Here is a 25,403-nt window from a genome sequence, read left to right as displayed (position 1 = left end):
GTGCTGCTATGAACGTAGGAGTACATGTTGGTTTCTCATAGAACAAGTGTTCTGGATATATTCCTAGGAGTGCTATTGCTGGATCATACGGTATGTTGAATTTGAGTTGTTTGAATATTCTCCATACTGATTTCCATAGAGGCTGTACCAGCCTGGCTGCACCACTTCTAATCCAGCTTCCTAATTATAGCCTGAGAAAACAGCAGAAGAAGGTGTTTCAAGTCCTTGGGCCGCTGAACCCATGTGGGAGACTCAGAAGGAGCTCCTGACCCCTGACTTTGGATTGGCTTAGCTCTGACTGCTGTGGCCATTCGGGAAGTGAACCAGTAGATGAAAATCTTTCTCTCTGTCTCCCATTCTCTCTGTAAATCTACCTTTCCAATAAAAATTTTAAAAATAGACTCTTTAAAAACATAACATTCCAAGCATCCTTTGCTGAATTTTTTCTATGTACTTGGTCCTTTGAATAATCTCACTTAATCTTCATGTGCCCTATAACATAAATATTATTTTCTTAATTTTATAGAAGAAAATTGACGCTTAAGTAGAGTAAATGTGCAACATCACACAGTTAATAAATGGTTGAAATAGGATTGAATTCCAAATGTACTTGTTGAGAAGGAGGAAGCAGAGGAAGAAAGGAAGGAGAGAGGGAGAGAATTTTAAAAGAATGATTCACAATTTCCAGAAATCCTATATTAAGTCTTCCTTTTTGTGGCCATAGTCATATTCTGTTTGGCTGTTTTCTGGGTTTCTCCCATCACCCTTATGTAACTGTATTCTATTTGAGAGAGAGAACACCGTAGAAGCCATTTTCCTTGTCCAGTGCCTGGGATAAAGTAAATACACAAGAAACATTCAGTTTTCCACATACATTCAGTTTGGTCATACATACAGACTGGGTGTTTATTCTGTGACCATGCCCTGTAAAAGAGACATGTTCTGCCATTCAGGAGCTTGCAGCCCAGTGTATAAGCTGTTTAAAGATTCAGAGCTCTCCACTCTGAATGAAAGGAGTTGGCATGAGACAAAGTAACCCTTGAAAAGGGGATCAGGAAAGGTTTCTCAGGGGAGACTGCATCCAACCCCATTCTTTATTATTATTATTATTATTATTATTATTATTAGGCACAGTTTAATAGGCACTGGGGTTTCCCTTCCATCTCCCCAAGTTCACTCCCTTTCCACTGTTCTCTCCTCCAACCTTACACTGGGTATCTTTCGTGAATCTTCACAAGTCCAACTCCATTCTTGACACATTCATCAGAGCCATGCAAATGGAATGCAGCAGACATTACAAAAGGAGAGGGCACAAGAATAGGCAATGACAGAGCACATGGCCTGTTCCAAGGAATTTCAGGACCTTGGGAATGTATTGTTCATGAGTTAGCCAGGGGGCCAGGGAAAGAGGGCTGCAAAGGAGCTGGGAGCAAGCCAAGAGTGTCTAGTTTATAAGGTTGTATGTATCATGGCAAAGCCCTTGGATTTTATGCTGTTAACTCTGGAAAGGATTTTTTTTTTTTTGGCAGAGGACAGGCAAGATAAGAAATGTGTTTGAGAAGTTGTAGAAAACAGATTAGAAGGAGATGCCACCTGTGCAGGCAGCAGGAAAAGAATCCAAAGAAACCATCTCTAATGCCCATGAGAGAGAGTGTGGGTCTTGGCATCTGAAGAAGAGAAGGCCATTTGTACTTGATTTGGAAGGACACACAAATGTTTTATTATTACTTAAGGAGCACTCATGACTCAATTTCTTCTCTTCACTACTGTCTGGGAGACTGGAAACTGAGATGCAGGGGAGTTCCCACTTTGAATGTTCTTGCATTTAGACATATCAGTTCTGTTTTCAGGCCACTAGAGCTCTGTGGAGGCACATTGTATCCTCACAATCTCTCTGTGGGTAGAGGTAATGAAATAACAGGCATCAATACAAACAGCCAAAGAGAAAAACATCAGAAAAAAAGAAATTTTATTCTGATGTGTTTCATGCTGTGAAAAAAAAATCACGATGCTTTCCATTAGGAAACCTTTCTTCCTTGGTATTGCGTTGCATGTTCAACAAATAGAAGGTAAATATGCCAAGATTGGTGTCATTTTCACACACACACAAAAACCCACATGACTATAAAGCTCTTTGTTTTCACCCAAGTGCTGAAAACATTTGTGTAGGCAATTTCGGTAAACATTTGGAGACTTGGAACTGCTCTCCCCCTACACATATGGTTCTTTATGAAGAGGTAATTTTTATCTATGTTCTACTCAATTGAATATTTATAAGTCTGTTTGGCCTTGCAAATACCTGGTATCTCCCCAAAATACAACTGCCCTGTAAAGCTAAAGTGAGATTTATTCAGTTACCCTTTAAGAACTTTGTGAGTTATTCTCATTTCATCTCTATGAATTCATTCCTGCTACAATCTTAAATTTGTCTAATTTGCTGTGTTATTGCAATTAGCCAATTCTCCCTTAGTTACACAAATAATAGCCTTATAAGTTCGTGGCTATAAATCAGTCATCCATTAAAAATGCCATTTCCTTGTACTGCAAATTCGATTCATTTAGAAGAGAAAAACCATGGCATGGAACAGAATTATGCAATGTCATGGACACATTAACATTTGGATCAGAATTTTACATTATGTCAGCCAGTAAACAGTATAAATGGTTCAGACTTGCAATAAATAATTGTCTATTAATACTCTGGCATGCTGTAGCAAATTACAGTCGCACTTCAGTAAACACAGCTGTAGGTAGGCGCCAGCACTGAGGCAGCAAGTGCCACAATTGGTTTGAGTGGAAAGCGACTATCATGTAGAGGTGCCGGGCAGCACTTTTCTCTAGCAATGGGCAGCCTAGCTGTGGATTAAATGCCACTATTTTAAACACAGGAGGAGGAGAACCTTGGGGCTCTACCTGTAGCTGAAACAGTAGACCTCAACGCAGCCCTTTGTTACCAACCCTACAGGAAACATAGATGCTGAATGAAGCCAACAAGGACATCCTTTGCATTTGCAGTAGGCAGAAGGACCAGGGTTATACCCTGTTAACCAGAAAAATCCACTTAATCACAGGACTAACCTCAGGGGGCCAGGTATATGGCTGGAGCAGCTTCATGTTAGTTGTTGATTTTGGAACCACTAAGAGGCCACAGAAAGTGAGGGGTTCCCTGGAGTATACTCTAGGGGATAGGTGTGATATAGATGCACCGCCTCCCTCCTAACTCCTCTCTCCATCCTAGCTAGAATCTTCTCACCAGCTAATTGAGAAACTTAAGATGAGTACCAGTTAACTATGAGGCTTAGGTTTTATTTTATTTTATTTTATTTTTTATTAATAATTTATTGTATTCTTGTTGACAATCTTTACATAGTTAATTACAGTAAAAAAAAAAAAGGTTCAGGGGGAATAGGGAAGTGGGTAATAGTATTATGTCCATATTGTTTCCATCATGTATCTGAGAGGGGGATATTGACGGAAAAGCCCCACCCAGTTTTCCACCCACCCCAAGTCCCAGATGTGGGGCATGCTCTGAGATCCTTGCTCAAGTGGTTTTAATAGTTTAATTATGAATCGCTGCCAGTTCCGCTCGATGAAGTCGTCCACTGATTGACACAGTCCATCATAGGGTCTTCATTTGCCCAGTATTTCGCTGCCAACATATAGCTGAGGTGGTTGATTGACTTGTTCTGTCCTCTGTCTTTTCTTGGCTAGGGTTCTGAGTCCAGCATTTCGATTGGGGAAATCCCCAAAGAAACTGTGAGGTATTCCCAGACCAGATTCTAGTATGTTCAAGCAAGCACAGGGCCCGGCACAGTCCATCACCACGATCGGCTGGTGGTTGCAATTGCTGGGTTGGTTCTGTTTTCAGTCCCGACTTGCACTGGAACCAATGGGTGTTGCAGTCCAGTCTGGTTCTGCCCAGCACATACTCGGCCCTCGCATCAACCAGTGAGAGCTGCAGCCTAGTCGTGGCGACCCACAATAACCCCCATCTGGCCCACCCCCCACCCTGACCTGCCAGTATGCATAGCAGACTAGTCCAGTCTGTCCCACATCCCATTTGGCTCTTGTATTTGTCAGTGGATATTAAAGCTTAGTTCCATCTAACCAACTCAACTATCCAGCCTTCACAGATGTTGTTGAGTGCTTCTCTGTCTAGCCACCCCAGCCCCCATCCTAGTTTTCACGCCCTCCTGTGCGGGAGTAGTGACCCAGGAGGGGGGAAACCACTATTTCCCTCCCAGGTCTCTCTCAGTCCCGGTTTATGCACTCTTCGGGGGGGTTCCGTGATTTGACTTCACAGAATTAGCCCCCAGTGCCAGCTTCTGCCAGCTGACGCTGCGGCTAAGCCCAAACATCCCTCACCCACTCTAATTTATGCTTGCACCAGCAGGAATAATCCGCCCAGCCTGGCTTTTCCCTGATCTAGTCCACATGCGGCACACAGGTGTTGCAGCCTTGCTTAGTCTGGTCTGTCCCCATCCCAGTCCAAGCTCTCCAGTAGGAGTAGCTGTCTGGCGAGGGGACCAGCCCCTTAATCCCCCCATGGGCTCTGCCCCTCCCTTCCTGGATCTCGTGCGTGCTGGATGGGTGCTGCAGTCAGATCCAGTACAGGCAACCTCACCCTAGCATTCCATATTGTGCACTGGTTTTGTCGCGACAAAACCCAGCTCGACCCACACTCTGTTCTGGTGTTCAGATTTGCCAGTGTAGAGGCTTAGGTTTTAAATTCTGTTAAAATGCAAGTAAGATGTCCAGGAAGGCTATTTAATAGACTATACTAACATTGGCAAGACTACTAAATCTTGCCATGCAGCAGATTATCAACTAAGGCAGAAATTAGGGCACAGGGTTGGAGGAGTTGGGAGTCAGGAAAGGAAAGTTCACTTGAACCTAGGCTCTGGACAAAGAGACAATGCTGTGTTGCTGCAAAGACATGGTGTGGACCTGGTGGCATTCAATGGGTTAGGGTATGCATTGCAAGAGTCCCTGCTATTTACCTAGTTTCTCTGAAAGGACAGATGTTACAGTTATCTTCCCCATATCCCAGATGAAAAAACTAAGACCTAGTACATTAAGGAATCTGCTCATCAAGTTTACCCAACGACTGTGACAATTTATGCTGCAGAACCCAGCCTCTCACAAAGCTAATTTATCTTAATTCAGGATTTATCCTGAGCCTGTCCATGAATAATAAGACCGGCTAATTTTAAAGTCATGGTTTCAATTCATTGATATTGTGACCCCTGGCAAATGCCACAGTTCTGTGGAGTTTTCTCTAATAAAGAGTCTAGAGTCAATTCAAAATCTCCTCCCCACCGCACTTTATTTTTACTCCTATACTATTCTGCATCATTCAGCTTAGACAGAACAAAAAAAATCATTTATTGACCTCCAAATTTAGCCTTTATTTAATCTCAGTTTATGTATTTAATCTATACATGGATGAGTTAAAGCAGCCTTATAAATCATATTTTAACAGAATAGAGAATGCTGGAAAAAAAGACATATAGAAGAATATGAACTTTATCTCACAGTGAATATTTTAATCCTCATGATAAAATAAAAATGTATTGAGAACCTATTAAATAATAAGGTATTACCCATATTCTTAGGTGATCACCCAATTTTGCTGAAAACCAAGTTTGATTTGAAGTTACTTCTTAGGGAGGGGAACCAGCTATAACTGATTTATTGCAATACTTTAGAACAGTTAAAAATAGCTATTTTTTTCTGAATCACCAGGGAATTATTAAATCTTGTAGCTTTATACTCTCCTGAGCAATATTACTTCACCCACATGCTTGGACAATGTTGTAGGCTCTTCGTTTCTATCTTTGACAATCATAGCTACATTTTCTTGCTCATCACTAGACAAATTCTCATAAGAAGCCATTTTTTTTAATCATTCTCCTACCCGATGCTATTATTGTTCTCCATGTTCTTCCAGATGATTTCTGCATTCAAGGCCTCTGTCATCTAGGAATTACCTAACATTCAATATATGTTTCCCAGGCTTCTCTTCATAAAAGCTTTGTACCTGCTCTACTTTCTGAGTCTCAGGATTCTGTGCTTTCCTCCTCCTCCTCCCCTAATCCACTGACTTCCAGTGTTTTCACCATGCCATCCAATTGCCTCTCCCACACTTGCTACATTTTCCTTTAGATCATATTTGTTGATCACACTCCATTTTCCTCTAAAACTCATGGTTGGACACTTTCTATACACTCATGGAAGGTAGAAGTGGGCAGGGACCAAGCACCATTCTTTTCTACAGCTTCTCTCACAGTCTTTATTTACAGCAGATTTATACTGGATTAGTGATGTGAAGATCTGATTCTGCCAACGTCTTGACAGGTGACCTTGGATCAGCCATGTAAGCCCTTAGAAGCTCAGTTAACCACTGCTGTGGAATGAAAATCCTGGCCCACCTAATTCACAAGATGGAAGATGGGAGATTGAACAGGATAGTATATAACAATAGGAATCATCAACTCCGCAATATGAAGTGGTATCACTATTTACTACATGTCCCTGTACAAACCAGTCTCCAAGCCTGCCCCCAATTCAAAGTAGATCTGTCTGTATTTAGAGGCAGTCATATCACTCATTTTACTCCCTTCGCATGGCCTTGAAGGTTGTGAAAATTTCTGCCTTCCCCACAGCTTTTTGCCACCTTGCAAATAGCAAGAAAGTTCTAGCATCATCATGCTTTGAGGCAGAAGTGAAATCATTAGATGTCTGCTTCCCTAGAAAGCAGTCAACAGATCTTCATTGATATTAGCAATGAATGTTCATTTCTTACCTTTCAATGAAAATGTGAGAACTCTTAGTGATATACACACTTCCAAGCAAGTCTACTGATACAATTTCTCTCACATCCCCACAAATACAGCTTTCTGCATAGAGCTAATGACTCTAATACATGTATTGATGTTCATAATTTTCACATTGACTTTCCAAGGGTATGTAGGCCTCAGAAAGACTTGGAAAATATTTAAAAATGTCCCCACTTTTTAGTGCTGAAACAACAGTAATGATTTGCTTCATTTGTGCACTACACACCAATGATATGAGCTAATTACATATATTCTATGAAATAATGTCTATTATTACATGGGTAACTACACATTAACTCCATTGGAAACACTAATAATTACACAGGATGTTACATTAGTGTACCTGTGTTACCTGCTGATTGCCAAGTCATTAATTCAAGTAACCTCCATAAATCTGATTTTTGCAATAATTTTCTTTTTCTGGACCTTTGCATAACAGCTAGGAGACTCTAGGAAAACAATTAAGCTATGTAGTTAATAGTATTTTTTTTTAACAAAAAAGAGGATGTGAGTGTGATCTTATTGTACATGTGTTATGGTTTTTCAAAATTTTGCCCTCATTCTATATACATATATAAAAATAGAGCTTCATTCCACTCCATTCCATGTGAAACTAGAACTATTTTCACTTTGCAGGGAGTTGCATTGAGGTTTAATGTTTCAAAAGAAGTAAACAAAACAGGACATCTGTCTGACTCAAAACCAGAATCACTGATTAAAAGGGCATAAAATGCATTCTAGTAAGATATCAGTGGATTTTCACAACATTAATAAACATAATAATGCAAAGTTCATATTTGCTGCCAACATATGAGTTAGTTCCCTGACATTTGCAGTGAGTCACACCAAACTTGATTTTTCTACATACACTCTACCCTTGATTGTTCCACTCCTTACAAAACCCTTTTCCACAGGAAAATAACTCCAACCCTAGAGGAAAAGCCCAACAGCATCTTCATAGTTAATGGTAGGACTACAAACAGAAAATAACAGCAGGAATCTGAAGCCAGTGCTTTTATTGGGCTAACGATATAAATAAAATGGTCCCTGACTGAGCTTCAGAGAATCACTGTCTCTTTATCAGGCCATAGAAAACAGATCCAGGAGGGCAATAAATACGGCGCATAACAGAGTGGAATTAAATGATTAGGCCTGAATTTACACCCTGTTTCTGAGTCTCACTTAGTGTTCCATGGCCCCAATGAAACACTGCAATTCACAAACGCTCAAGGCCCATTTAATTTTTATTTCAAGCTAGTTCCAAAAAAGGTATTACCTATAACTCCCCCATATTCCATTGTATAACTCCTGGAGTAACAACACTGATCCTATCTAGAGGGTTCTTAGGGAAATAGACAGCCCTAGGAATTGCAGTCTGTTCATAAGCTTGCCTTTGAGGATTCATGTTAATTAAAAAGAAACCAAATTCTTATCTCTGTGAAAATCACATGATTGCTTTTCTTAAGGTGTTTTTCAAATCTATTTTATTATTTTATGATATTGTTCCATAGTCTCTGCAATTTCCTTTACTCATTCCTCAAATTCTCCCCTCTCCCACTGATTCCCCCTATATTATTACAATAGTATGGCCCTTCATAAACAGTCCTGAGTTTATCATTCTGCTGTTTAAGTACATCCTGACATTGTAGGTATGGACAATGGCAAAGAGTCCAGCATCCTATTGTCAAGACATATTTAACAGTTTCATCTTTGATTTGGAAGTAGAGATGCATACCACACTGTATCTTCGCATGTGGATATGATAGTCTCTTTTACACAGTTACTATATATCCCCTTAAATGAAAAGCCATACAATAAAATCAAACAACAAGAACAAAAAATAGAAAAGTACTAGCAACATGAAGTTAAATAACATGCTACTGAATGACCAAGTGTCACCGAAGACAACCCAAAACCTCCTTGAAAAAAATGATGTCACTGTATGACCTGTGATTCAGTGAAGAAATTAATGAGAAGAAAAATCTTTTTTGAAAAAATGAAAATAAAAATATGAAAAACCATGAGATGGGGCACAAACAGTATTAAAAGGGCTGCTGATCTTGCATTTTGTATGAAGTTTGCCTTACATCAGAGAGAACATATGATATTTGTCCTTTTGGGATTGACTTATTTCACTGAGCATAATGATCTCTAGTTGGGACCATTTGGTTGCAAATGGTAGAATTTCACCCTTTCTGATATCTGAGTAGTAGTCTATGGAGTAGAGATACCACAGTTTATTTATTCTCTCCTCTTTGGACAGGCATCTGTGTTGTTTCCATGTCTTTGCTATTGCAGATTGTGCTGTTGTAAAAATAGGATTACAGATCCCTTTCTCATATGCAGATCTCATTTCCTTTGGATATATTACCAGAAGTGGAATAGCTGGGTCATATGGTAGATCGATTTTTAGTTCTCTTAGCACTCTCCATACTGACTTACAGAATAGTTGCACTAGCCTACTCTCCCACCAACAGTGAAGGAGGGATCCTTTCTCCCCACATCCATGCCAGCAGGTGTTGTTAGTAGAGTTCTGAATGTAGGCTAGCGTCACTAGAATTAGGTGGAACCTAAATGTGGTTTTTTTGGTATTTCCCTGACAGCCAGCTAGGGAGTCTGAATATTTTTTCATATGACAAGACTGCTTTTTTTTTTTTTTAAGGCATAAAGGTGGTTTATTCAGGTTAGCCTAGGTCTCCCAGCCACTTCCCCCAGCCCAATAGGGCTGGGCAGGGGAGGGGCAGCTGTAGCCTAAGCTGCAGCTGGATCAGCAGGGGGTGGGGGAAGCAGGCAAGAAAGGACTGAGGTTGAATAGCACAAAGTTCTTATTCATTTCAGGACAATTCCATATAATTATACAGACAAGACTGCTGTTTTAAATGTTTATTTTTATTGGAAAGGCAGATCGACAGAGAGGAGAGATAGAGAAAGATCCGTCTGCTGGTTCACTCCCCAAGTGGCCACAACGACTGGATTTGAGCCAGTCTGAAGCCAGGAGCTTCTTCCAGGTCTCCAAAGTGGGTGCAGGGTCCCAAAGGCTTTGGGCTGTCCTTGACTGCTTTCCCAGACCACAAGCAAGGAGATGGGATGGAAGTGGGGCATCCAGGACATAGACTGGGACCCATATGGGATCCCAGCGCATGCAAAGCGAGAACGATAGTTACTGGACTACCACACTAGACCCCAATCCTGCTTCTGATGGGACAGAAAGAATCACAGCATTTTGATTAGTTTTTTTTCATGGTAGTAATAACATGCTTTAGAATTCTTTACCTGAGGTTTTGATTTTCTGAACTGTTGCTTTGGAATGCTAAAGGTCCTGTTAAGTCCTATCCTAACTGAAAAGTGATATTTAACATCACGTTTGAGGATCTTAAAGGCCTCATTTTCCTCATTTCACCTTATACTATGTGACAAGGTGGGATGATTTAACTTGATTCCTCCCTATCCAATGGAATCTGATAGTGTTCTACATCTCTGTATTTATGTAAAGGTACTGCAGCAAGATATCCAAGTGTAGCACCAAAGGACAGCTCCCTTCTCCTAACTGAAGCACTAAGAAAATTTCAATTGAAATATGCAGTCCTATAAAACTCAGCCATAAGATCCATGTTGTTGTGTATGAGTGACTTGAAATGGAATGTGAGATGGAGATAATTTTATAAGATGAGATCCTCAAAATCAAATGGTAAGGAAAGTGCCATTTGAGCACTTATTAGATACTGGGCCTTTGCTTTCTTCTCATTTCATCCAGACAATGTCCTTTAAGGTAGGTATGACCATTTACAGTTAAAAATAAGGAAATTAAAGCTCAAACAGTAATGTAATAACAGCACACATTCACCTACAACGTATTCTTGGTGATATTCAAATTTATATCTAGCTGATTCCAAAGTTAGATTCTCCATTAATACTATCGTTTCACTGTTTAGCCTTTCTGAACTCACTGAAACTTTGACTAAGAATCTTCTAGAATAATCCTAAAATAAAACCCAGCCATTATGTAGAAAAGGGATGAGACTAATTCAGTGTTGTATTAAATGGTAGATCAAACAACTCAGAGTTTTGACTCTGGATGAGTTAAGATTTTATTAAATCCCAGGAGATTGAGTAATTGAACAAACTGCAGATCTCTCCTCTGGAACGTGAATGGAGCTGTCTGAGACAGGTTCAGCTAGGAATTCATGTAGAAAATGGAGGCCCAGCTCTGTCATTCCTGTGGCAGTACCATGAACTCTGTCATCCCTGAGGTAGTACCATGAACTCTGTCATCTCTGAAGTAGCACCATGAACTCTGTCATCCTGAGGTAGCGCCATGAACTCTGTCATCCTGAGGTCGCACCATGAACTCTGTCGTCCTGAGGCAGTACTATAAACTCTGTCATCCCTGAGGTAGTACCATGAACTCTGTCATCCCTGAGGCAGTACCATGAACTCTGTCATCCCTGAGGTAGCACCATGAACTCTGTCATCCTGAGGTAGTACCATGAACTCTGTCATCCCTGAGGCAGTACCATGAACTCTGTCATCCCTGAGGTAGCACCATGAACTCTGTCATCCTGAGGCAGTACTATGAACTCTGATCAGAATAGAGCAGGAACTTTCTTTCATGTTCCCAAGAATATGTGATTTGATCATACCCAAACAGGCTTCCTAACAGTCCTTAACATTGTTGGAAGCTGTGCATATACAAGAACAGACATCTATTTGACCCTTCTCCCCTTAAATACATTTGGACAAGAAAACTACTGTAATCCTAGCTAAAATCTGTGCTTAAATACATTCAAGGGGACACAAACATCATTCTGTCATAAAGCAAGTTCACATCAAAGTCTGTGCAAGGTGGAACCCAGGAGAAATTGTTCAATAATGTATTTCTGAAAAAAAGATAATCACTATTAAGTTTATTGGTGATAGATTCATATTAGCTTAAGGCTATTGAATTGCATCTTTCCTTTGAATTATAATTGGACACTCAATAAGCAGGAAAGTGTCTAATTTCATGTTCCATGCAAAATCCTTGCACATGACTAGTACCCAATAAATTAATTAGAATGTTTTTGACACTCAATTAAAGTTACATGGTAATAATTACAACCATTTCTTTCTAAGTGATGAATTCCTAACAATTTTATGGTTTGAGAAAAGGTCTTTGTTTACCAAAAAGGGATATTAAGATGATTTAAGTGAGTTTAATTTGAATGATTAATTTTTTCCTTGGCCAGCAATTCCTCAGTGAAAGTCTATATTGGAGCAATTGTTCCTGGTTTCGGTTTTTAGCAGAAACAAGGCCCATCATATCATCTGGTCTAGACTTAGACACAACCCCAGGCCTCACTTTGATCTTCACTTTTCACTGTTAAGGGCAATGTTAGCTCATGTCAGCAATGAGAGCAGGACCATGGCTTCCAACTTGATTCCTTGTTTCCAACTTGATTCCTCACTTGCTTGACTTCACAGCAAATAATTGCTTTAAGGAATTTGGTAAGTAGCCTTAGTATTTCTGCTGTTCATTTGCTTATTTAAGTGGTTGTTTTTGTAGTTTCTAAATTTTATTTATTTATTTTCATTTTATTTGAAAGACAGAGAGATAGAAAGAGAGAAATCATTTCGCATATATCCGCAGTAGCTCCGGCTAGGCCAGACCAAAGCCAGAGTCCCAGAACTCAATACGGGTCTTCCAGACATGACAGGGATTCAAGTATGTGAGCATTAAGCTGTTTCCTCACAGGGTGTGCATTAGCAGGAGGCTGGAATCAAAGCGGAACTGGAACTGAAATCCAGGTATTCAGATACACCGTGATGGCATCCCAAGTCATGTCTTGACTGCTATGGTGAAAAAGGCACCTATTTTTGTGCTTTGGAAGTATTTCATAAATGCCAATAAGGATATACAGAAAAAGGTAGCCTAATCAACTCTTGATGGGATTGTAAACTCGTGCGACCATTATGGAAGACAGTGTGGAGATTCCTCAGAGATCTGAAAACAGATATGCTGTATGACTCAGCCATCCCACTCTTGGGAATTGATTCAAAGAAATGAAATCTTCATATGAGAGAATTTACCTGTAACTCCAAGTTTATAGGAGCACAAGTCGCAATGGCTAAGATATGGAACCAACCCAGATGCTTATCAGCTGATAACTAGGTAAAGAAAACATGGTGTATATTTACTTAAAGGAATCCTACTCAGCCATAAATGAAAGAAATCTCATCATTTGATCTGTGACAACTAATACACATAGCACAAAAAAACATAGTCTGTGAGATTAGCATACTGGGAATTATCTGCTATATATAACTGCAGGATTTCAATTTTTTTCTTTCTTTTCTACTACCTATGTAATGATATCTTTAATTTCCAGAATGTTAGTCTTATTACTGTGAAGTGAATGAATTGTAATATTATGGGGAAAAAAGTTAAGTGGAGGGAGGAAATAGGGAAGACAGGGTAAGGGAGGAACCCTCTTGCTTCTTAATCAGTATTGTATGAAACATTCAATTTATTATAAATAGATGGAAAATTTTAAGAAAAATGTATAATTTCAGTTATGCATAAAATTGATAAGATTAGCATCAAAATTATAAAATACTAGAAGTTTTTCAGCCTGCTGCAGAAGCAGTATATAAAATCATCTTTAACATTGCGTTGTAGCTTGCTGGGCAGAACCAGGCTGGACTGCAACACCCATTGGTTTCAGTGGAAGACAGGGATGAAAACAGAACCAACCCAGCAATTGCAACCACCAGCTGATTGGGGCGATGGACTGTGCCGGGGCCTGTGCTTGCTAGAACACACAAGAATCTGGTCTGGGAATCCCTCAAAGTTTCTTTGGGGATCTCCCCAATCGAAATGCTGGACTAAGAACCCTAACCAAAAATAGACAGAAGACAAAACAAGTCAATCAACCATTTCAGCTATATGTTGGCAGTGAAATACTGGGCAAACAGAAACTCTATTATGGACTATGTCAATCAGTGGATTCTTCAATGACCTCATCATGCTTGGAGTGGCGAGACTGGCAGAGATTCATAACTGGTGAACTATCAAAACCACTTGAACAAGTATCTCTGAGCATGCCCCACATCAGGGACTTGGAGGTGGGAGGGAAACTGGGTGGGGCTTCTCCCTCAATATTCCCTTTACCTCAGATGCATGAAGGAAACAATATGGAAATAATAGTCTTACCCCTTCCCTATAACCCTTGAACCTTTTTTTTTAACCGTAATTAACTATGTAAAGATTGTCAAAAATATAATAATAATAAGAGAAAATAATGTAAAAAAATTGTAGCTGCATTTTTATTTTTTGGTTTTTTTAATTAATTAATTTTTTTACAATCTTGACATAATTAGGGTAAAAAGGTTCAAGCACTACAGGAAGATGGGCAAGACAATTAGTTCCGTATTGTTTCCTTAATCTATCTGATGTAAAAGGGGATTTTAAGGGAGAAGCCCCACCCTGTCTCCCACCCATCCCAGGTCCCAGATGTGGGGCATGCTCCAAGGGTCTTGCTCAAGTGGTTTTGATAGTTCAACAGTTCTGAATCGCTGCCACTCTCACACTCCAAGCACGATGAGGTCGTTGGAGAATCCACTGATTGATTTAGTCCATCATAGAGTTTCCGTTTGCCCAGTATTTTCATTGCCAACATATAGCTGAGGTGGTTGATTGACTTGTTCCGTCCTCTGTCTTGATGGTTAGGGTTCTGAGTCTGGAAATTCGATTGGGGGGAATCCCCAAAGAGACTTTGTGTGAGGTGTTCCCAGACCAGATTCTTGTATATACTAGCAAGAACAGGGCCCGGCACAGTGCCTTGCCTCGATCAGCTGGTGGTTGCAATTGCTGGGTTGGTTCTGTTTTCCATCCCTGTCTTCCACTGAAACCAATGGGTGTTGCAGTCCAGCCTGGTTCTGCCCACCACATACTCAGCCCTCACATAAACCAGTGGGAGCTGCAACCTAGTCGGAGAGACCCACAATAACCCCCACCAGGCCCGACCCTACCCTGGTTTGCCAGTATGTGTGGCAGACTAGTCCAGTCTGTCCCACATCCCCTTCTGCCCTCATACATGTCAATGGGTATTAAAACCTTGTTCCGTTTAACCAGCTCAACTATCCAGCCTTCACAGATGTTGTTGGGTGTCTCTCTGTATAGCCACCCCAGTCCCTGTCCTAGTTTTCGTGCCCTCCCATGGGAGGTGGTAACCCAAGAGGGAGGAGCTCACTATTTCCCTCCCAGGCCACCCCCACTCCCAGATTGTACACTCTTCAGGTGGTAATATGGTTTAACTTGACAGAACTAGCCCCCAGTGCCAACTTCTGCCAGCTGATGCTGTGGCTAAGCCCAACAACACTCACCCACTCCAATTGTAGATTGCACCAGTAGGAAAAATCAGCCCAGCCTGGTTTTTCCCTGATCTGGTCCACATGAGGCACACAGGTGTGGTAGCCCTGCCTAGTCTGGTCTACCGTAGCTGCATTTTTGAATTAATGTCTGTGGCGAAAAGACAGATCTCACCAATTTTTTTTTAAAAAGATTTATTCATTTTATTACAGTCAGATATACAGAGAGGAGGAGAGACAGAGAGGAAGATCTTCCATCCGATGATTCACTCCCCAAGTGAGCCACAACGGGCCGATGCGCGCCGATCCGAAGCCGGGAACCAGGAACCTCTTCCAGGTCTCCCACGCGGGTGCAGTGTCCCAATGCATTGGGCCATCCTCAACTGCTTTCCCAGGCCACAAGCAGGGAGCTGGATGGGAAGTGGAGCTGCCGGGATTAGAACCGGCGCCCATATGGGATCCCGGGGCTTTCAAGGCGAGGACTTTAGCCGCTAGACCACGCCGCCGGGCCCAGATCTCACCAATTTTAAGCTAGTGTGACTCTTCTGTGACTTAGTTTCTTCATCTAATATGAGAATTATAATACTTTCCAAAATTAATGTGGAAAATGCAGGATACAAAAATTTGAAGTGTATTCTTTTTTATGTAATTTTTAAATTGGAAAATCAAATATACAGAGAGGAGGAGAGACAGAGAGAAAGATCTTCCATCTGATGATTCACTCCCCAAGCGGCTGCAACAGCTGGAGCTGAGCCAATTCAAAGCTAGAGGCTGGAACCTTCTTCCGGGTCTCCCATGAAGGTGCAGGGTCCCAAGTCTTTGGACTGTGCTCAACTGCTTTCCCAGGCCACAAGCAGGCAGCTGGATGGGAAGCTGGGCTGCCAGGATTAGAACTTGTGCCCATATGAGATCCTGGTGCGTACAAGGCGAGGACTTTAGTCACTAGGCTACCAGGCTGGGCCCTTGAAATGTATTCTTAGAAAAAAAAGAGTAGCATTCAAGTAGGAGGCATTCCTAGAAACAATTGTCAGTAAATATCAACCGGAATTCTTAAGTCCTGTCGCTAATGTATTACATTTTATTCCATTGATCAAGACCTTACCCCACACAGGTAGTGTGGCACACAGTACACTAAACTGCTACTTCTGACATTGGCATCCCATATTGGAGTGTTGGGATCAGTTCCGAGCTACTTTGTTTCTGATCCAGGTGTCTGGAGGGTAGGTGATAGATGATGATCTAGGAGGTAGTAAATGATTGTCCAAGTACTCGGGTTCCTACTACCCATTTGGGAGATCCCGGTTCTTGGCTATATCCTGGTCTAGTGCCTATTATTTGAATACTTGGAGTATGAAGCAGCATATGGACAATCTCTCTCTTTCAAATAAATAAATTAATTAATCTTGAATTAAAAAAAAAAAACTGCCCCCTGACCTTAGTGTAGATTAGTAAATTTGGACTTCTGCCACAGTTTGAATAAGATATGACTCCCCAGGCCACAGTGTAGCTTAATTCTTCACTTGATCTAGCCAAAAGGCCGAGAAGCGATGTAGCTTAATTCTTAAGCCCCAAAGTCTTATGCTAGTGGCAGTCAGGAGTGGGTCCTGAATCCTTTACAGGGCTGCAGGTGGAAGGCCCAGCAGGGAGGCCTTAGATCCCTGGAGGCATGCTCGTGCAGGCAGCCTTCATGAGAGAGTTGGGTGTAGAAGCCAGGGTGGGCCTTTCACTGCATGGCTCGCTCTGATTGCTAGCTGGATGTGATTGTTCCTACACACATTCCCCGCCATTGCCTCACTCGTGAAATGCTGAGCCAAGGAGGTTAATGCACTCTTAGCCTGTGAAACTCCAGAACCGGAAGCAGAAACGAGCCTGTGTCCTTTGCCTTAGGTATTCTGCTGTCATGACAAATACAAGACTAATTCAGCCACACTGAACTCTAAGCTACTTTTAGGACTATATTGGTCATGTTAGTATCTTCAATTTCTGATCTCTTGGTCTAAATCTTTTGATTTGAGTTTGAGAACCTATTTGTTGGTTTAGCCTGGATTTTGCAGAAGTAAAATTATTCAGGAACTTGTGTTTATGAGATGGTCTATTTGTATGATTTAACATCTAAGAAGCTGTCTGCTTGGGCAAAACTGCAAACCTGCCGCTTTGTAGGCGTGTCAAAGCTGACAGCCCCTTTTTATTACGTAGGAACCACTGTTACAGGACTGTGACACCACCCTCCCAGCACACCTACCCTGTGTTTACTTACCTGTTTGTCATCCATCTGTCCGCTGCTGGAGTGCAGTGACAGTGTCTCTTTTCACAGTCCCCTGAGTCAAGAATACTTCCAGGAATATAGTATGTCCCATAAACAGTTGCTGAATGACCAGATCAACTGCTACAAAGAGAAAAGGTCACATTCAATAGCACTAAAACACTTAGATCTGAATATCATTTTTTCCCTCCACCAAATGAAAGCTTAATAGTTTTCTAAGCTCTTACAATAAAAATTTCATCAGCTAAGTTCTTAATAATATTAATTCCTTAGCACTATCACCATCATTGTCAGGGCCTGAGGCTGGTCCAAACATGACTGAGATTTTAAAAAACTATATTTTTAATATCATTTTAAAATATACTCACTAGGGGAAGGCTCATAAAATTCAGCTTCAGCCACAATCTGGACTATGGGCTGCCAAGCGCTGCACAAATAAATCATCAAGTCATTTTGGCATCCTGTGGGCCCGAAGGAATATCTTCCTCCACAGATTTAAAGAGACAAGGTTCTGAAAGAAACAAGAGTGAGATTAGCAATTAAATTTATACTCCCTTATTACTATTCTTCAGGATTTCGGACAGATTCTTTGAAGTATCCATTTTACCAGGAGAGGATTCTTTATTTGTATTTAATTGGAATCCATTGTGGAGTTGAAACAATCCATTCCAACATCCACCATAAATCCCTCTTCCCACTTTGCGACTATTAGTATTTGTGGAAGAGAGGAAAAACAAGGCAGAAGAGTGGGTTGCACAGCAGCTTGTATCCATGTAGGTGAAGCATGGATTGAGAGAAGTCAGAGCCCATATTCAGCACAGCAGAGTCCCTCTGCACAGTGGAGGGGGACCTTTGGAAATGTGTTGAATCAAATGGATTGATGGTCCAGTGACTACACAAACCAGGGCCCACCTGTGCATCTTGCATGCATGTGCATGAGCACATGAGCGTGTGTGTGCATGCACGCACGCACTCACACACACAAATATACGGACTGTCAGAGACAGAGAGGTAGAGAAAGACAGAGCCGGCAGGTTCCTTATCAAGTCTCCTTAGCTAATAACCCAACGCAGGCTGTTCTCAACCTTCTTACACTTGTCTGAATGAAGAACGCTGAGCAAAAATGATGCCTGTTCCCCCTTCTCATACTGATAGTCTTCTAATCTTGCCTGCACAACTGAATTTGTGTAGCACCTGTCCTGTGGATTCCAAAGCTAGGTCAGGAAACTAAATCCTTCTCCTGACCACCATTAAGAAAAGGAAAAGGCAGTGCAGAAACTCTTTCAACACGTTTTTTTTTTTTTTCAAAGACCCTAACAGTAGCTGGGCAAAAATCACAGCATATCTTCACAGAGCTGCTGATTACATTATGGTACCACTGATGTTGGCGAGTATAAAATTCAATTCACTCACAAAAATGCCTCAGGAATGATGTATGAGATACCTGTGGGAACACAGAAACACGAAGCAGGCCTGCTCATACCTCCCACAGCCATACACACATGTGCACACACATACCTCAGCACATGCGTGTACACATGCTAATCCTCTTCCTGATAAGCCATGATTTTTGTGGCCTTGTCTTTCACGTATCCATGACTGAAAAAATTTCAAAGCTATACGATTCCTTTTGTGCTTTGTACGGTTCTTACTCCCAAGAAGAATTTTTTTATCCTGCCGCTCTTTGTGTATCTGTCTTAGTCAATAGCTGATAGACCCTCTGTGGGTTATTAACCAGTTAGTTTCTTCCAGAAAAAGAGGTCATTAGCTTCTAACATTACTCAGGGGTGACAGGAGATGCAGGTATCAGATCCTCTCATCCTGGTTTATCTTTCATTTAATCTCCAGATTTTTCAGCTTTAGCTGTCAGCTGACTTCCACTTAATAACACATTTTTATCTGTTGGTGGTGGTGATGGTGGTTTTTTTTCCCAAACAACTCAATAACCAATATAATATGACAGAACTGACAAATTCTGCATTCATGAATTTCTTTCCTGCATGTAGGCTTCAAGCTGCCAAAAACTAGAAGCCATGAAATAGATTCCAGGCAGTTGCAGGTTAAGGCTCATTTGCATAAATTAGCAAGTTTTGCAAATGAATTCATCTAGTGAGAAGTAAGACACGGGACACTGCATTTTAATAATTGACATTCCACATGAAATGCAATGTTCTTGAGGAGGAAATTGAGCTCCAGGTTGCTATTAGAACCAGCGGACCAGCAAGAGTAGAAAGAAATGCCATCCCCCATTATGTGAGTTACTGCTTCTGCATAACAACTACCCCGTTCTGATGGACTTCTTTTAATAAAAGTACTAGTGCATGCTCCCTGAGAGGGAGAAGAGGAGGCACCCACTCATCAGTAGGATGGGACAGGAAATGAAAGTAAAGGGTGCTTCAGGACAACACCCCATCATGCAACCAGCAGCCCTTTTTTATATATATATTTTTAAACTTGATTGAGCAGGAATCCACCATCCCACCCTACACGTCCCCCCACACAAACACTTCCTTTTCAGTTTTATGAATCACTTAGGAGATTATTTTAAAATATGCAGAGTAGAAATTTTAAATGAATCAATTTGGAGGTTGTTTCTCATAATGTTGGTTCAATTACAAATAAAGATAAGTGGGGCTTTTTGCTCTCTCCTCCTGGCCTAATTTGTTTCAGAACACGCCACGTTACAAATATTAGTGTGAATGCCAAATTAATGCCTCTCCTAAGGTGTTAGTCAGTCAGTCAAAGTCAGGGTGTGCAGCATGTCAGAACTACAAACTGCTCACACCCGCAATCGGAGGACTGGAAACAAGTCTATCCATAATTGTGTTTCCTGGCATAATTTATAATTAACATAAAATGAATTAAATCACTCACTTGGTAGACTTTTTTCCAAGTTCATGTAGAGTAAGTATGTCATATCAATTAATTCTCAATGAACTGCAGCAGCCAATAAAATTTCTCCCCAACACTGGTAATAATCCAAGATATTGATGGAAGAGGTATCATCATTAATAGGAATGTAAGCTTCAAATCACATCCAGGGAACAAGCAGGCACAGCTCGTTCCTTGGCAAGGGAACCAGACTATTGCTGGTTGTTGTCCTTTCCAGTCTGTTCAGTTCTCTGCCTGTTCTCACTTTTCATGCTGACAACCTTCCAGTTTTGTCTACAGAACTAAACTCCCCTAGTACAACTGTCTGTTTTGTGGATTATCATGTCTTAAAAAGTTAGTACACACGGACATATTAAAGGGATTCCGATAGAAAGAACAGGGTATATTGCTCAGATAATAGAGGCATTTTCAGTAGCTTTCTTACATGTTCATAGCCACAAATAATTTACATATAAAAATTAATGGAACTAGATCTTTGGTCTATAGGATTCAATCAGACATCTTTCACTGATATTTGAGAGGATTCTATTGCTTTTTTGCTTTTATTAATATATTTCTAATATAAATAAAAATAAAATAATTTTAAAATTACTGAATATAGCAGTTACTTTAAGTTCTATATAGACAAGGCTCAAAGGTACCATGCTTCCTAGCTGGCAGTACATGATTTTATAATAATAAAAGCAGCAACCATTGGATTTGTCACATCAGAGTTTAGTTACAGTTATTGTTCATTGTACCATTAGCTTTCTCTTGGCAGCAGCACCTGTTAACTACAAATATTTATGTTTCCCTATACATTTTTCTTTTCTTTCACCTACGGACCTACGGAATGCTGTTTGGTCCCTGGGTTAAATACATGTGATAGTCTGAGAGGACACCCACTCTTTTGTCTATGTCTCTGTCTGCACACTTAAGGCAATATAAGATAAAGGAATCCTGATGAGCCAGTTGGTGTGTATAATGAATTGCCGGGCACTTCTCCCAGTAAAGAGTGTGTTCAGACTTTTCTTATTTATACACCAATAAAGAGAAATTTCCAATGTTTTCTTCAGCAGGCAGAAGGATAAATAGCTCTTTCGTTTTTAGCATTCAACATTCACAGACACAAAAAAACAACTGCTCTGAATATTAAGCCAACATGTGTATTTTTTTTTCCTATGGAGAGGAGAAATCCTAGAATATCAAACAATGGAGGGTTCAGCTATATCATCTTTCCCATTATAGAACTTTGCAACTTGTTTTCTGTAACAAAGAGGCACTATCAGTTTAATTTGGTTATGGGGTGAAGCATCAACTCATGTGTTGCGGCAATTTTCACTGTGCCTGAGTCTAGGGCTCTGAAATCCGGATCATTAAGACAGTGCAGCCACAACACCAAATGCCCGCTGCGGTGGTGCTGCCCCTGGGTCGGGCTGCTGTTCCCAAGCATGTGGGCAGCAAATGCTGCCTGTTTTCACATTCTAGAGCAAGGAACAGCATAAATTATTCCCAATTCTTGATTCTGTGATGAAGTAGCCATCTGGTCTGATAGTGTGGTGACAATGATATAGGAGTGAACACTCTGTGCTTGGTCTACTGCACAGAAAGGGACAATAGGACATATTTTAAAATGTCAGGATCCATCAGAACTATATTCAGGAAAGTTTACATTTATGAAAACAGATCTTACCGAAGATCCATCATGATGCAAATCTAATAATGGTTGCTGCATAGCTGAATTAAGAGTAAATATGAATGTTCCTAATTAAAAATGTATCATTCTTTTTCCTGCTATGTCTTCCCTGTCTGTAAACAGAATCATTATTATATTACTTTTTGTAAGGTGGTGTCATGACAGGGGTGACATATTTACCATTCCTCTTTGATTTGTGTGTAAAATGTTTAGGCTACATGTATATATGAAGAGTTTAGGTGTTTATAGTCAGTTGCTTAGTGAAGATGTATTCACCCCTACATGTGTGGTTCATCTGCAGATAAGCTGTAAGTATCCATGGTAATAGGTGCTATTAAGAATTCACATATATGGGAAATGTAAGGTGCATCAATAGAGCAATAAGAGGTCTATTTTTCAATAGCTTTCATTTAATCTTATTACCCATTCTTTCAATTAAAAAAAATCACCAAGCGTTTTTCATATGCTAACCATTGAATTAAATGTCTCACTGAAGTCCAGAGAATAACAAAAATATTTTTTGATAGTCCTGATGTGGTTGATGAATGTGACTTTAGTAGGAATGATTGCAAACCAGAGAAAGCAATTAGCCTGTGCACAGCCACAAGCAGTGTCCTGAGAGCTGCAATAGGAAGCAAGTTAGGTGATTATCAGGACTGCAAGATCTAGGGTGGGGCAGATAGAGTCTGAGGAAGTAAGGTAAAAAATGAAGGGCTCATTGAGTGTTGTTGCGGGTACTAGCACTGTAGATGGCCAGTGTAGATTTCAGAGGATTGGGAAAATACAGCTACAGTTCAAGCAGTCAGACAAGGAGATGCAGCTATTTGTGCAGGGCACTGTATCAGGATTTGGGTAAGAACGAGTGTCTTCAATCTTTAATGGGGATAACTTTGAATAAGAATTGAGCCTGTATTAATATATAATATGTTACATTATTTAGGAGGCTTCAGCATTCTTTGTGGGTTCCAATTATCAGGAGAAACTTGTCTCTTGTAAGAAAGACAGGTTCCTCTGTAAGAGTGAGGAGTTCTTTTGTTCTTTTTAGTAAGAGACTCAGTTATTTAAGATGTCTCAAATAGCTCAAGTTCAACAGACACAGAACTGTCTGTTATCTTCTCTGTTTTCAGCCTGCTTCTTCCCTTCCCCTGTTTGCATACCTTCAACACCACACAGTTTCCCAAGCCCAAACCTGGAAGTCATCCCATTTCACTTGCCACTTTCCCACTCCCACTATCAGTGGCTCAACAAGTCCTGTGAAGCTTATTGCCAAATATTTGATCTCATCTCCACCACTGTCATAGTTCATAAAATCATCATTTCCAGACTGCATTGCTGCAGTAGCTTCCCAGATGAGGTCCCCAGAATGAAAATCTAGTCATGTGTTTTCATGGTATAAATCGCATAGTCACTCTATATTGACCTTGAAGCAAATATGTAATCTGGCCTCTGTTTCCCTTCTCTCATCTCTCATTCACCTCCTATCATTGTATCAAACATTACACTGATAGTCAGTGAGGTGAGCTCTGCCTTTGTCTCTCAAAGGTAGCCTTACATGAGAATCTTCTCACCTTCTGCATTCCAATATCCATCCAAACTAACAAGACTTTCTGCATCTTTTCTAAAAGTTGGCTGGAGGATAAACTAAGCCATAGAGAGTATTCTTTGAGAAGTGAGGTTGTGAATAAGGTCTCAGGTCCTGTATTTCCTCGCTCCTAAATTTTATTCTAAAGGATTAGCTCCCTCTGATAACTTCCTGCCTAGGCTCCTTGTTCCCCAAGCCCTGTATGTTTATTGTGTTCCTTCATCTCAATACGTAAGAGAAGTGGTTTAATAGTGTCATCCTCTTTGAGAAAAGCATTCTACTGTCTCCCTACTTTCTGTTTGCATTAAGTATGTGTTTGATCTTTACAGCTAAGCAATAAAATAATACGGTTAGAAAAAAAAAGAACGATCAATGCCCACAAAACCTGGATCACCTACAAACAAGGACAGAGAGGATTTTTTGCATGAAACAAAGCTATGCTATACTTTTGGATGTATAATTAAAATTATAGTTCTTTTTCTAAGATTTATTTTTTGATCTTTTTTTTTTTAAAGCAGAGCTACAGAGGAGAAGGAATGACAGAGATGGAAAGATGTTTCACCGGCTCGTTCACTCCCCAGATATTCTGAATGGCAGGGACTAAGCCAGGCTGAAGCCAAGAGTCCAGAGTTTCCTCTGGGTCTCCCAGTTGGGTGCAGGGGGCTCAAAGACTTGGGCTATTTTTCACTGCTTTCCCAGGCACATTTGCAGGGAACTGGATAGAAAGTGAAGCAGCTTGTCGGGAACAGGCATCCATATGGACTACTGGTTTTGCAAACAGAGATTTAACCTTATTCACCACAATGTTGGCCCCTAAGCACAGTTCTTATGTATTCACTCAGATATAACTACTAAACTATACCTTTAAAAAAAAAAAAGAGCAGTGATGATTGCAGAGCCTATATTTTCATAGAGTTAAATGAAGCAAGTTTTTGTGCTCCTTTAGAATGCTGAATATTCCCCAAGACTGAAGCATTTGCTCACTGAGTATCTGTCTGCTCCCAAATGACTAGGGTGTGGGCAATGGGCCATGAGCAAGAGTCACTTCTAGGTTAAGGTATTCAAGTATCCTGAGCAAATCTGGCTTTCTTTTCTCCTGGTTTGATACAAAGAAGGGTATGCACTGAGATAATGAAGTGGAGAGATGCAGACAGCCTAGTTTTCTAGTCTCAGTGTGGAAGGCAGCTGTCCTAAAGAATTTGTTGACTAATCTTAGGATGAACTGAGTGAGAAATAAAGGTTCATCATGCTAAGTCCCTGCAGCTCCAGGGTTCTGCTTTTATCACATCAGAGCCCACAGTATCTTGACATGTATGTTTCATTATCTCGGGTTCCAATATTCACAGTATACAGAAAGATGTTTTAAAATTGATTCAGGCATTAACATAAACAATCACATAATGTCAGCTTTTGCAAAGGTTCAATCCATTCAATCTGAATATGCTAAAAACATGAAGATTGTTGATAACTAGTCTGAGAGCTTTCCATGCTGCCAGATCATTGAAGTTAATGTGAACTTTTATCAACAAAAAACTATATACAGGTTAATAAGTTGAATGGACACCAAAACCAAATGCATTGCAGCTAATCATTTTGAAGACCCAAATGGAAACCTTAAACATAGGTTATAGAAAATGAAACTTACATCTAAATTTGTTTTTAGCCCAGCAGTTTCAAAGATTTATGACACAATTTATTACCTGGTGGAACTATTTGAGGCACAGATCTATTCAGTTTGGGAAAACAGATCCTGATTGAAGAGACTGTTCTCTTTCTTACGGTGGATTTATAATCCCTATTCAATCA

General features: G+C 40.5%; 1 long non-coding RNA gene across 1 annotated transcript in view; it reads right to left on the bottom strand.

Annotated features, from left to right (window-relative positions):
- LOC131480380 (uncharacterized) overlaps positions 1–25,403 on the bottom strand; it is a 187,701-nt gene that overhangs the window by 56,943 nt on the left and 105,355 nt on the right. The window contains exons 5-6 of the long non-coding RNA XR_009245468.1: positions 17,817–17,959; positions 17,443–17,571 (exon numbers count right to left, since the gene is read on the bottom strand). This is a non-coding gene — a long non-coding RNA (uncharacterized LOC131480380). The remainder of the gene's footprint in view (positions 1–17,442; positions 17,572–17,816; positions 17,960–25,403) is intronic.

Source organism: Ochotona princeps, chromosome 5, assembly GCF_030435755.1.
Source record: "Ochotona princeps isolate mOchPri1 chromosome 5, mOchPri1.hap1, whole genome shotgun sequence".
Lineage (NCBI taxonomy): Eukaryota > Metazoa > Chordata > Mammalia > Lagomorpha > Ochotonidae > Ochotona > Ochotona princeps.
Note: the sequence above shows the minus strand (reverse complement) of the source record. Positions and strands in the feature narration are given on the sequence as shown.